The sequence below is a fragment of the Phalangium opilio genome, unplaced genomic scaffold, assembly GCF_054372755.1.
Source record: "Phalangium opilio isolate 3A_F unplaced genomic scaffold, DU_Popi_V2 ptg000002l_1, whole genome shotgun sequence".
Lineage (NCBI taxonomy): Eukaryota > Metazoa > Arthropoda > Arachnida > Opiliones > Phalangiidae > Phalangium > Phalangium opilio.
The window spans coordinates 15,769,240-15,779,197 of NW_028324144.1; the positions used below are offsets into that span (position 1 = coordinate 15,769,240).

At 44.2% G+C, this 9,958-nt stretch overlaps 35 non-coding genes across 35 annotated transcripts; all 35 read left to right on the plus strand.

Annotated features, from left to right (window-relative positions):
• Positions 1 to 1,150: 1,150 nt before the first annotated feature.
• TRNAM-CAU (transfer RNA methionine (anticodon CAU)) lies at positions 1,151 to 1,223 on the plus strand. The gene has a single exon. It is a non-coding gene; the product is annotated as a tRNA-Met (tRNA).
• A 67-nt stretch (positions 1,224 to 1,290) lies between these two features.
• Positions 1,291 to 1,363, plus strand: TRNAM-CAU (transfer RNA methionine (anticodon CAU)). The gene has a single exon. It is a non-coding gene; the product is annotated as a tRNA-Met (tRNA).
• Positions 1,364 to 1,430: 67 nt separating this feature from the next.
• Positions 1,431 to 1,503, plus strand: TRNAM-CAU (transfer RNA methionine (anticodon CAU)). Its single transcript has one exon. It is a non-coding gene; the product is annotated as a tRNA-Met (tRNA).
• A 207-nt stretch (positions 1,504 to 1,710) lies between these two features.
• On the plus strand, positions 1,711 to 1,783 carry TRNAM-CAU (transfer RNA methionine (anticodon CAU)). Its single transcript has one exon. It is a non-coding gene; the product is annotated as a tRNA-Met (tRNA).
• A 67-nt stretch (positions 1,784 to 1,850) lies between these two features.
• Positions 1,851 to 1,923, plus strand: TRNAM-CAU (transfer RNA methionine (anticodon CAU)). The gene has a single exon. It is a non-coding gene; the product is annotated as a tRNA-Met (tRNA).
• A 67-nt stretch (positions 1,924 to 1,990) lies between these two features.
• On the plus strand, positions 1,991 to 2,063 carry TRNAM-CAU (transfer RNA methionine (anticodon CAU)). The gene has a single exon. It is a non-coding gene; the product is annotated as a tRNA-Met (tRNA).
• Positions 2,064 to 2,422: 359 nt separating this feature from the next.
• Positions 2,423 to 2,495, plus strand: TRNAM-CAU (transfer RNA methionine (anticodon CAU)). The gene has a single exon. It is a non-coding gene; the product is annotated as a tRNA-Met (tRNA).
• Positions 2,496 to 2,562: 67 nt separating this feature from the next.
• Positions 2,563 to 2,635, plus strand: TRNAM-CAU (transfer RNA methionine (anticodon CAU)). The gene has a single exon. It is a non-coding gene; the product is annotated as a tRNA-Met (tRNA).
• Positions 2,636 to 2,702: 67 nt separating this feature from the next.
• On the plus strand, positions 2,703 to 2,775 carry TRNAM-CAU (transfer RNA methionine (anticodon CAU)). The gene has a single exon. It is a non-coding gene; the product is annotated as a tRNA-Met (tRNA).
• Positions 2,776 to 3,120: 345 nt separating this feature from the next.
• On the plus strand, positions 3,121 to 3,193 carry TRNAM-CAU (transfer RNA methionine (anticodon CAU)). Its single transcript has one exon. It is a non-coding gene; the product is annotated as a tRNA-Met (tRNA).
• Positions 3,194 to 3,540: 347 nt separating this feature from the next.
• TRNAM-CAU (transfer RNA methionine (anticodon CAU)) lies at positions 3,541 to 3,613 on the plus strand. The gene has a single exon. It is a non-coding gene; the product is annotated as a tRNA-Met (tRNA).
• A 67-nt stretch (positions 3,614 to 3,680) lies between these two features.
• TRNAM-CAU (transfer RNA methionine (anticodon CAU)) lies at positions 3,681 to 3,753 on the plus strand. The gene has a single exon. It is a non-coding gene; the product is annotated as a tRNA-Met (tRNA).
• A 67-nt stretch (positions 3,754 to 3,820) lies between these two features.
• TRNAM-CAU (transfer RNA methionine (anticodon CAU)) lies at positions 3,821 to 3,893 on the plus strand. The gene has a single exon. It is a non-coding gene; the product is annotated as a tRNA-Met (tRNA).
• A 67-nt stretch (positions 3,894 to 3,960) lies between these two features.
• On the plus strand, positions 3,961 to 4,033 carry TRNAM-CAU (transfer RNA methionine (anticodon CAU)). The gene has a single exon. It is a non-coding gene; the product is annotated as a tRNA-Met (tRNA).
• A 207-nt stretch (positions 4,034 to 4,240) lies between these two features.
• TRNAM-CAU (transfer RNA methionine (anticodon CAU)) lies at positions 4,241 to 4,313 on the plus strand. Its single transcript has one exon. It is a non-coding gene; the product is annotated as a tRNA-Met (tRNA).
• A 67-nt stretch (positions 4,314 to 4,380) lies between these two features.
• Positions 4,381 to 4,453, plus strand: TRNAV-CAC (transfer RNA valine (anticodon CAC)). The gene has a single exon. It is a non-coding gene; the product is annotated as a tRNA-Val (tRNA).
• A 67-nt stretch (positions 4,454 to 4,520) lies between these two features.
• On the plus strand, positions 4,521 to 4,593 carry TRNAM-CAU (transfer RNA methionine (anticodon CAU)). Its single transcript has one exon. It is a non-coding gene; the product is annotated as a tRNA-Met (tRNA).
• A 67-nt stretch (positions 4,594 to 4,660) lies between these two features.
• On the plus strand, positions 4,661 to 4,733 carry TRNAM-CAU (transfer RNA methionine (anticodon CAU)). The gene has a single exon. It is a non-coding gene; the product is annotated as a tRNA-Met (tRNA).
• A 207-nt stretch (positions 4,734 to 4,940) lies between these two features.
• Positions 4,941 to 5,013, plus strand: TRNAM-CAU (transfer RNA methionine (anticodon CAU)). Its single transcript has one exon. It is a non-coding gene; the product is annotated as a tRNA-Met (tRNA).
• Positions 5,014 to 5,080: 67 nt separating this feature from the next.
• TRNAM-CAU (transfer RNA methionine (anticodon CAU)) lies at positions 5,081 to 5,153 on the plus strand. Its single transcript has one exon. It is a non-coding gene; the product is annotated as a tRNA-Met (tRNA).
• A 207-nt stretch (positions 5,154 to 5,360) lies between these two features.
• On the plus strand, positions 5,361 to 5,433 carry TRNAM-CAU (transfer RNA methionine (anticodon CAU)). Its single transcript has one exon. It is a non-coding gene; the product is annotated as a tRNA-Met (tRNA).
• A 67-nt stretch (positions 5,434 to 5,500) lies between these two features.
• On the plus strand, positions 5,501 to 5,573 carry TRNAV-CAC (transfer RNA valine (anticodon CAC)). Its single transcript has one exon. It is a non-coding gene; the product is annotated as a tRNA-Val (tRNA).
• Positions 5,574 to 5,640: 67 nt separating this feature from the next.
• TRNAM-CAU (transfer RNA methionine (anticodon CAU)) lies at positions 5,641 to 5,713 on the plus strand. Its single transcript has one exon. It is a non-coding gene; the product is annotated as a tRNA-Met (tRNA).
• Positions 5,714 to 5,780: 67 nt separating this feature from the next.
• TRNAM-CAU (transfer RNA methionine (anticodon CAU)) lies at positions 5,781 to 5,853 on the plus strand. Its single transcript has one exon. It is a non-coding gene; the product is annotated as a tRNA-Met (tRNA).
• Positions 5,854 to 5,920: 67 nt separating this feature from the next.
• On the plus strand, positions 5,921 to 5,993 carry TRNAM-CAU (transfer RNA methionine (anticodon CAU)). The gene has a single exon. It is a non-coding gene; the product is annotated as a tRNA-Met (tRNA).
• A 219-nt stretch (positions 5,994 to 6,212) lies between these two features.
• TRNAM-CAU (transfer RNA methionine (anticodon CAU)) lies at positions 6,213 to 6,285 on the plus strand. Its single transcript has one exon. It is a non-coding gene; the product is annotated as a tRNA-Met (tRNA).
• A 67-nt stretch (positions 6,286 to 6,352) lies between these two features.
• On the plus strand, positions 6,353 to 6,425 carry TRNAM-CAU (transfer RNA methionine (anticodon CAU)). Its single transcript has one exon. It is a non-coding gene; the product is annotated as a tRNA-Met (tRNA).
• A 67-nt stretch (positions 6,426 to 6,492) lies between these two features.
• TRNAV-CAC (transfer RNA valine (anticodon CAC)) lies at positions 6,493 to 6,565 on the plus strand. Its single transcript has one exon. It is a non-coding gene; the product is annotated as a tRNA-Val (tRNA).
• Positions 6,566 to 6,772: 207 nt separating this feature from the next.
• TRNAM-CAU (transfer RNA methionine (anticodon CAU)) lies at positions 6,773 to 6,845 on the plus strand. Its single transcript has one exon. It is a non-coding gene; the product is annotated as a tRNA-Met (tRNA).
• A 207-nt stretch (positions 6,846 to 7,052) lies between these two features.
• TRNAM-CAU (transfer RNA methionine (anticodon CAU)) lies at positions 7,053 to 7,125 on the plus strand. The gene has a single exon. It is a non-coding gene; the product is annotated as a tRNA-Met (tRNA).
• A 219-nt stretch (positions 7,126 to 7,344) lies between these two features.
• TRNAM-CAU (transfer RNA methionine (anticodon CAU)) lies at positions 7,345 to 7,417 on the plus strand. The gene has a single exon. It is a non-coding gene; the product is annotated as a tRNA-Met (tRNA).
• Positions 7,418 to 7,484: 67 nt separating this feature from the next.
• Positions 7,485 to 7,557, plus strand: TRNAM-CAU (transfer RNA methionine (anticodon CAU)). The gene has a single exon. It is a non-coding gene; the product is annotated as a tRNA-Met (tRNA).
• Positions 7,558 to 7,624: 67 nt separating this feature from the next.
• TRNAM-CAU (transfer RNA methionine (anticodon CAU)) lies at positions 7,625 to 7,697 on the plus strand. Its single transcript has one exon. It is a non-coding gene; the product is annotated as a tRNA-Met (tRNA).
• A 67-nt stretch (positions 7,698 to 7,764) lies between these two features.
• On the plus strand, positions 7,765 to 7,837 carry TRNAM-CAU (transfer RNA methionine (anticodon CAU)). Its single transcript has one exon. It is a non-coding gene; the product is annotated as a tRNA-Met (tRNA).
• A 207-nt stretch (positions 7,838 to 8,044) lies between these two features.
• TRNAM-CAU (transfer RNA methionine (anticodon CAU)) lies at positions 8,045 to 8,117 on the plus strand. The gene has a single exon. It is a non-coding gene; the product is annotated as a tRNA-Met (tRNA).
• The last annotated feature ends 1,841 nt before the right edge of the window (positions 8,118 to 9,958 follow it).

Sequence of the window (9,958 nt, forward strand, 5' to 3'; positions counted from 1 at the left end):
CCACCATCCACTGGTCTTCCGTCTATTCCACATAGACACCAATCTGTATCATTGGCTTCTACTCCATTATCATCGTTTGGTTTTAGGATATACGCGGCGATCAGCTAGGGTTACGAGAAACGTCTAGCCTCCCTAAGGTAGGATCGCTACCAAAGGTTTTCGCATTTGCGGTTTTTCCTTACGATTATAATGGAAACGAATCGTATATATACCCCAAAATTTGAAGAAAGCGGGAAGAGGGGTACCCTTCACTTTAAACGTCAATATTAGCAAAGTTTGAGAAGATAATAAGTATAACTTTATTTTAAACGATTTAACTATTATTAATGTTAATTATTGAAGATTAAAATAATTAAAAATAATTATATTTATTTAAATATTAAAGATAAACCTCTCGTGCAAAGAGAGAGATTATCATTGCCTCCTATATCTACCAAGGCCCGTGCATGCGATATATTTCCTTCATTGCCTCCTATATCTATCAAGGCCCGTGCATTGTGATATATTTCATTCATTGCATAAACATAAGCGAGATTGTTTTGGGAAAAAAATACTGCTTCCACTAATGCGTTTATACTCCTTGTTACTGTTGTATAGAGTAATCATGATAAAAGCTTAAAAAATTACGAGAGGACAGACCTTTTTTATCCTCATTCAAAAATATTTTTTGGTGCTAAGACTGCTTTAAAAAATCCAAACGGTTAGGCATTGGTAAAAAAGACAAATGATATTTTTCAAATCTTATGAGATAACGCCCACCTAGTTGAAAATTGCCGTTTTTTATCCGCGGGAGCCATTCCTTATGAGAATTTCGATGCTAGTAGGTTGTCAATTAAACTACCGGTATATTATTGTTGTTGGAAATTGGATATTAAGTCAAATTAAGTGGTTGTAAAGAGCCAGCAGGTTTTTGCCACTTCTTTTTGTGAGTATTGATTTTTATATGTAAAATGGAGGAAGATAATGTTGAGAGTAAGGATAAAATGCGGAAGCGCAAAGCGCGGGAAAGGATGAGGGCAAAAGGTCGACGTTTTCATTGGATACTTAAGGTTATATAATCTTCTCGACACGGAGAGGTAATATTTTGGTTTTCCCGACTTGTCGTTAATAGAATACTTGATTCATAAAGAGGTGACACGTTCTGACAACAGCCTCGATAGCGCAGTAGGTAGCGCGTCAGTCTCATAATCTGAAGGTCGTGATTTCGATCCTCACTCGGGGCGTGATTTTAGCGCTGATTTTCGTTAATAGAATACTTGGTTGATAAAGAGGTGACATGTTCTAATAACAGCCTCGATAGCGCAGTAGGTAGCGCGTCAGTCTCATAATCTAAAGGTCTTGAGTTCGATCCTCACTCGGGGCATGATTTTGGCGCTGATTTTCGTTAATGGAATACTTGATTGAAAAATAGGTTAATTGGTCTAATAACAGCCTCGATAGCGCAGTCGGTAGCGCGTCAGTCTCATAATCTGAAGGTCGTGAGTTCGATCCTCACTCGGGGCATGATTTTGGCGCTGATTTTCGTTAATAGAATACTTGATTCATAAAGAGGTGACATGTTCTGACAACAGCCTCGATAGCGCAGTAGGTAGCGCGTCAGTCTCACAATCTGTAGGTCGTGAGTTCGATCCTCACTCGGTCCGTGATTTTGGCGCTGATTTTCGTTAATAGAATACTTGGTTGATAAAGAGGTGACATGTTCTAATAACAGCCTCGATAGCGCAGTAGGTAGCGCGTCAGTCTCATAATCTGAAGGTCGTGAGTTCGATCCTCACTCCGGGCAAGATTTTGGCGCTGATTTTCGTTAATGGAATACTTGATTGATAAATAGGTTAATTGGTCTAATAACAGCCTCGATAGCGCAGTCGGTAGCGCGTCAGTATCATAATCTGAAGGTCGTGAGTTCGATCCTCACTCGGGGCATGATTTTGGCGCTGATTTTCGTTAATAGAATACTTGATTCATAAAGAGGTGACATGTTCTGACAACAGCCTCGATAGCGCAGTAGGTAGCGCGTCAGTCTCATAATCTGAAGGTCGTGAGTTCGATCCTCACTCGGGGCGTGATTTTGGCGCTGATTTTCGTTAATAGAATACTTGATTGATAGAGAGTTGACATGTTCTAATAACAGCCTCGGTAGCGCAGTTGGTAGCGCAGAAGGTAGCGCGTCAGTCTCATAATCTAAAGGTCTTGAGTTCGATCCTCACTCGGGGCATGATTTTGGCGCTGATTTTCGTTAATGGAATACTTGATTGATAAATAGGTTGATTGGTCTAATAACAGCCTCGATAGCGCAGTCGGTAGCGCGTCAGTCTCATAATCTAAAGGTCTTTAGTTCGATCCTCACTCGGGGCATGATTTTGGCGCTGATTTTCGTTAATAGAATACTTGATTCATGAAAAGGTGACAAGTTCTGACAACAGCCCCGATAGCGCTGTAGGTAGCGCGTCAGTCTCATAATCTGAAGGTCGTGAGTTCGATCCTCGCTCGGGGCGTGATTTTGGTGCAGATTTTCGTTAATAGAATACTTGGTTGATAAAGAGGTGACATGTTCTAATAACAGCCTCGATAGCGCAGTAGGTAGCGCGTCAGTCTCATAATCTGAAGGTCGTGAGTTCGATCCTCACTCGGGGCGTGATTTTGGCGCTGATTTTCGTTAATAGAATACTTGGTTGATAAAGAGGTGACATGTTCTAATAACAGCCTCGATAGCGCAGTAGGTAGCGCGTAAGTCTCATAATCTGAAGGTCGTGAGTTCGATCCTCACTCGGGGCAAGATTTTGACGCTGATTTTCGTTAATAGAATACTTGATTGATAGAGAGTTGACATGTTCTAATAACAGCCTCGGTAGCGCAGTAGGTAGCGCGTCAGTCTCATAATCTAAAGGTCTTTAGTTCGATCCTCACTCGGGGCATGATTTTGGCGCTGATTTTCGTTAATGGAATACTTGATTGATAAATAGGTTAATTGGTCTAATAACAGCCTCGATAGCGTGGTCGGTAGCGCGTCCGTCTCATAATCTGAAGGTCGTGAGTTCGATCCTCACTCGGGGTTATTTTGGCGCTGATTTTCGTTAATAGAATACTTGATTCATAAAGAGGTGACATGTTCTGACAACAGCCTCGGTAGCGCAGTAGGTAGCGCGTCAGTCTCATAATCTAATGGTCGTGAGTTCGATCCTCACTCGGGGCGTTTTATTGGCGCTGATTTTCGTTAATAGAATACTTGGTTGATAAAGAGGTGACATGTTCTAATAACAGCCTCGATAGCGTAGTGGGTAGCGCGTCAGTCTCATAATCTGAAGGTCGGGAGTTCGATCTTCACTCGGGGCAAGATTTTGGCGCTGATTTTCGTTAATAGAATACTTGATTGATAGAGAGTTGACATGTTCTAATAACAGCCTCGGTAGCGCAGTAGGTAGCGCGTCAGTCTCATAATCTAAAGGTCTTGAGTTCGATCCTCACTCGGGGCGTGATTTTGGTGCAGATTTTCGTTAATAGAATACTTGGTTGATAAAGAGGTGACATGTTCTAATAACAGCCTCGATAGCGCAGTAGGTAGCGCGTCAGTCTCATAATCTGAAGGTCGTGAGTTCGATCCTCACTCGGGGCGTGATTTTGGCGCTGATTTTCGTTAATAGAATACTTGGTTGATAAAGAGGTGACATGTTCTAATAACAGCCTCGATAGCGCAGTAGGTAGCGCGTAAGTCTCATAATCTGAAGGTCGTGAGTTCGATCCTCACTGGGGGCGTGATTTTGGTGCAGATTTTCGTTAATAGAATACTTGGTTGATAAAGAGGTGACATGTTCTAATAACAGCCTCGATAGCGCAGTAGGTAGCGCGTCAGTCTCATAATCTGAAGGTCGTGAGTTCGATCCTCACTCGGGGCAAGATTTTGGCGCTGATTTTCGTTAATGGAATACTTGATTGATAAATAGGTTAATTGGTCTAATAACAGCCTCGATAGCGCAGTCGGTAGCGCGTCAGTCTCATAATCTTAAGGTCGTGAGTTCGATCCTCACTCGGGGCAAGATTTTGGCGCTGATTTTCGTTAATAGAATACTTGATTGATAGAGAGTTGACATGTGCTAATAACAGCCTCGGTAGCGCAGAAGGTAGCACGTCACTCTCATAATCTAAAGGTCGTGAGTTCGATCCTCACTCGGGGCATGATATTGGCGCTGATTTTCGTTAATGGAACACTTGATTGATAAATAGGTTAATTGGTCTAATAACAGCCTCGATAGCGCAGTCGGTAGCGCGTCAGTCTCATAATCTGAAGGTCGTGAGTTCGATCCTCACTCGGGGCGTGATTTTGGCGCTGAGTTTCGTTAATAGAATACTTGATTCATAAAGAGGTGACATGTTCTGAAAACAGCCTCGGTAGCGCAGTAGGTAGCGCGTCAGTCTCACAATCTGAAGGTCGTGAGTACGATCCTCACTCGGGGCGTGATTTAGGCGCTGATTTTCGTTAATAGAATACTTGGTTGATAAAGAGGTGACATGTTCTAATAACAGCCTCGATAGCGCAGTAGGTAGCGCGTCAGTCTCATAATCTAAAGGTCTTGAGTTCGATCCTCACTCGGGGCATGATTTTGGCGCAGATTTTCGTTAATGGAATACTTGATTGATAAATAGGTTAATTGGTCTAATAACAGCCTCGATAGCGCAGTCGCTAGCGCGTCAGTCTCATAATCTGAAGGTCGTGAGTTCGATCCTCGCTCGAGGCATGATTTTGGCACTGATTTTCGTTAACAGAATACTTGATTCATAAAGAGGTGACATGTTCTGACAACAGTCTCGATAGCGCTGTAGGTAGCGCGTCAGTCTCATAATCTGAAGGTCGTGAGTTCGATCCTCACTGGGGGCGTGATTTTGGTGCAGATTTTCGTTAATAGAATACTTGGTTGATAAAGAGGTGACATGTTCTAATAACAGCCTCGATAGCGCAGTAGGTAGCGCGTCAGTCTCATAATCTGAAGGTCGTGAGTTCGATCCTCACTCGGGGCAAGATTTTGGCGCTGATTTTCGTTAATGGAATACTTGATTGATAAATAGGTTAATTGGTCTAATAACAGCCTCGATAGCGCAGTCGGTAGCGCGTCAGTCTCATAATCTTAAGGTCGTGAGTTCGATCCTCACTCGGGGCAAGATTTTGGCGCTGATTTTCGTTAATAGAATACTTGATTGATAGAGAGTTGACATGTGCTAATAACAGCCTCGGTAGCGCAGAAGGTAGCACGTCACTCTCATAATCTAAAGGTCGTGAGTTCGATCCTCACTCGGGGCATGATATTGGCGCTGATTTTCGTTAATGGAATACTTGATTGATAAATAGGTTAATTGGTCTAATAACAGCCTCGATAGCGCAGTCGGTAGCGCGTCAGTCTCATAATCTGAAGGTCGTGAGTTCGATCCTCACTCGGGGCGTGATTTTGGCGCTGAGTTTCGTTAATAGAATACTTGATTCATAAAGAGGTGACATGTTCTGAAAACAGCCTCGGTAGCGCAGTAGGTAGCGCGTCAGTCTCACAATCTGAAGGTCGTGAGTACGATCCTCACTCGGGGCGTGATTTAGGCGCTGATTTTCGTTAATAGAATACTTGGTTGATAAAGAGGTGACATGTTCTAATAACAGCCTCGATAGCGCAGTAGGTAGCGCGTCAGTCTCATAATCTGAAGGTCGTGAGTTCGATCCTCACTCCGGGCAAGATTTTGGCGCTGATTTTCGTTAATGGAATACTTGATTGATAAATAGGTTAATTGGTGTAATAACAGCCTCGATAGCGCAGTCGGTAGCGCGTCAGTATCATAATCTGAAGGTCGTGAGTTCGATCCTAACTCGGGGCGTGATTTTGGCGCTGATTTTCGTTAATAGAATACTTGGTTGATAAAGAGGTGACATGTTCTAATAACAGCCTCGATAGCCCAGAAGGTAGCGCGTCAGTCTCATAATCTGAAGGTCGTGAGTTCGATCCTCACTCGGGGCAAGATTTTGGCGCTGATTTTCGTTAATAGAATACTTGATTGATAGAGAGTTGACATGTTCTAATAACAGCCTCGGTAGCGCAGTTGGTAGCGCAGTAGGTAGCGCGTCAGTCTCATAATCTAAAGGTCTTGAGTTCGATCCTCACTCGGGGCATGATTTTGGCGCTGATTTTCGTTAATGGAATACTTGATTGATAAATAGGTTGATTGGTCTAATAACAGCCTCGATAGCGCAGTCGGTAGCGCGTCAGTCTCATAATCTGAAGGTCGTGAGTTCGATCCTCACTCGAGGCATGATTTTGGCGCTGATTTTCGTTAATAGAATACTTGATTCATAAAGAGGTGACAAGTTCTGACAACAGCCCCGATAGCGCTGTAGGTAGCGCGTCAGTCTCATAATCTGAAGGTCGTGAGTTCGATCCTCACTCGGGGCGTGATTTTGGTGCAGATTTTCGTTAATAGAATACTTGGTTGATAAAGAGGTGACATGTTCTAATAACAGCCTCGATAGCGCAGTAGGTAGCGCGTCAGTCTCACAATCTGAAGGTCGTGAGTTCGATCCTCACTCGGGGCAAGATTTTGACGCTGATTTTCGTTAATAGAATAATTTATTGATAGAGAGTTGACATGTTCTTATAACAGCCTCGGTAGCGCAGTAGGTAGCGCGTCAGTCTCATAATCTAAAGGTCTTTAGTTCGATCCTCACTCGGGGCATGATTTTGGCGCTGATTTTCGTTAATGGAATACTTGATTGATAAATAGGTTATTTGGTCTAATAACAGCCTCGATAGCACAGTCGGTAGCGCGTCAGTATCATAATCTGAAGGTCGTGAGTTCGATCCTCACTCGGGGCATGATTTTGGCGCTGATTTTCGTTAATAGAATACTTGATTCATAAAGAGGTGACATGTTCTGACAACAGCCTCGATAGCGCAGTAGGTAGCGCGTCAGTATCACAATCTGAAGGTCGTGAGTTCGATCCTCACTCATGGAGTGTTTTTGGCGCTGATTTTCGTTAATAGAATACTTGGTTGATAAAGAGGTGACATGTTCTAATAACAGCCTCGATGGCGCAGTAGGTAGCGCGTCAGTCTCATAATCTGAAGGTCGTGAGTTCGATCTTCACTCGGGGCAAGATTTTGGCGCTGATTTTCGTTAATAGAATACTTGATTGATAGAGAGTTTACATGTTCTAATAACAGCCTCGGTAGCGCAGTAGGTAGCGCAGTAGGTAGCGCGTCAGTCTCATAATCTAAAGGTCTTGAGTTCGATCCTCACTCGGGGCATGATTTTGGCGCTGATTTTCGTTAATGGAATACTTGATTGATAAATAGGTTAATTGGTCTAATAACAGCCTCGATAGCGCAGTCGGTAGCGCGTCAGTCTCATAATCTGAAGGTCGTGAGTTCGATCCTCACTCGAGGCATGATTTTGGCGCTGATTTTCGTTAATAGAATACTTGATTCATAAAGAGGTGACAAGTTCTGACAACAGCCCCGATAGCGCTGTAGGTAGCGCGTCAGTCTCATAATCTGAAGGTCGTGAGTTCGATCCTCACTTGGGGCGTGATTTTGGCGCTGATTTTCGTTAATAGAATACTTGGTTGATAAAGAGGTGACATGTTCTGATAACAGCCTCGATAGCGCAGTAGGTAGCGCGTAAGTCTCATAATCTGAAGGTCGTGAGTTCGATCCTCACTCGGGGCAAGCTTTTGACGCTGATTTTCGTTAATGGAATACTTGATTGATAAATAGGTTAATTGGTCTAATAACAGCCTCGATAGCGCAGTCGGTAGCGCGTCAGTCTCATAATCTTAAGGTCGTGAGTTCGATCCTCACTCGGGGCAAGATTTTGGCGCTGATATTCGTTAATAGAATACTTGATTGATAGAGAGTTGACATGTGCTAATAACAGCCTCGGTAGCGCAGTAGGTAGCGCGTCAGTCTCATAATCTAAAGGTCGTGAGTTCGATCCTCACTCGGGTTATGATATTGGCGCTGATTTTCGTTAATGGAATACTTGATTGATAAATAGGTTAATAGGTCTAATAACAGCCTCGATAGCGCAGTCGGTAGCGCGTCAGTCTCATAATCTGAAGGTCGTGAGTTCGATCCTCACTCGGGGCGTGATTTTGGCGCTGATTTTCGTTAATAGAATACTTGATTCATAAAGAGGTGACATGTTCTGACAACAGCCTCGGTATCGCAGTAGGTAGCGCGTCAGTCTCATAATCTTGTTATATTGTAACTAGATAGAAAATAGGCTAAATGGTTTTTGGTAGATAAATTGTTATCTATTGAAGAGGGCGTATCCTTATTGATACGAGCTGTAAAGTAAACATAACGAAGAATGTAAGATTCATTCGGATGTAGACTACAGACAATAAAGTTCTTTTTAACTAAGCTATTGTTCTAAATCTTAACATGGTGATAGAGTCGTGATCTTATCTCACCCCTGCCTCTCACGCGCAGTACGCGAGGACCTCGTTTAAAAGTCCAGCCCCGCTGGTCCCCGGTCCTGATCCCGAGGCTTCCTGGCGCCAATATAAAGAAGACTACTCGTATTACGCAGCCGCCGCGAAACTTAGTACGGAAACTATCTCGACACAACGTGCCACGTTCCTGCATATCCTTGGCGCTGCTGGTAGAAGAATCTACAAAACCCTAACCGTTACACAAACTGCAGCAGATGGCACGGTCAGTGTTATTGCGGAACCCAATAGGACAACACAACAAATAATCGACGCATTTGACCAGTATTATGCTCCCCACAAACACCTGGCTTACTTGCGCTACGTGCTCTTCACTACCAAACAGGAACCACACCAAACATTCGATGACTTTCTCACCGACTTAAAAACTAAAGCCAGCGACTGTGAGCTCGGCACCTTGACCGACTCCATTATCGCCACACTCATCATCACTGGGATCCGTAACGACGAACTACGCAAGACGCTAATAAAGGAACTCCACAACGACCTTGATCTTCTCAGAGCCACGAAAATTTGTCAAGCTGAGAGTATGTCCACGACATATGCCAACATGATCAACACCCGCTCTACCGATCGTATTCCGACGATAACGCCGAATATCGATGCATTGAATCAGCAACGACGGCACACAGCAAATGCCAATCCGGGACAGTCTAGAGGGCCATCAACGTACCGCAGGCCACCTAATTGACCGGCGCCGTCTCTGACACAACACCCACAGAGGTCTTTAGCGCGCCCAACCCACTATCAGCCACGACACACCTCTCAACGGACAACCGGTGGACCGTCTTGCCGATACTGTGGACTGAGACACGGACCACGAACATGTCCTGCACACGATACCATCTGTCTCCGATGCCGTACCCCAGGACATTGGGCTGCAGTATGTAGAACAACCAACACCCTGTTTCAAACGGATCACACACCAAGCTTAGATGGTCAATACGCGTCGCTCGCCAACAATGAGCACGCTCTCTACGCTGATGGTCAACACGAGTCGCTCGCCTATAATGAGCCCGCTTTCTATGATGATGTACCTACGGAAGATTATAACCAAGCAGAAGAATATCGGCATATCCAACCCGATACTTTTTTTACGTTCGCACTCACGCTCACATCGAACCAACTACAAGAACTGAAAGAGCGCCAGGATAAACACGATGAAATCTTTGACGAAGTATACCTGTACGACAAACCGACCTCTTTCAAAATAGATACCGGTTCGCAAGTCAACATCATTACAATGGAACAGTACATGGCGTTGCCGCATCGACCTCCGTTGCGCCCACCCCACTACACTGTCACCGCATATTCCGGTCACCCTGTACCTATCGCGGGTGTCGTGGAAATACCATGTACATCGTACACTGCCGTAGCCAGCTATCCTTTTTATGTCACGACGGAAAATAGAACACCTATTCTTGGAGCACAAGCCTCAATCTGCCTGGGTCTTATAGAACATCACCGACACTCGCT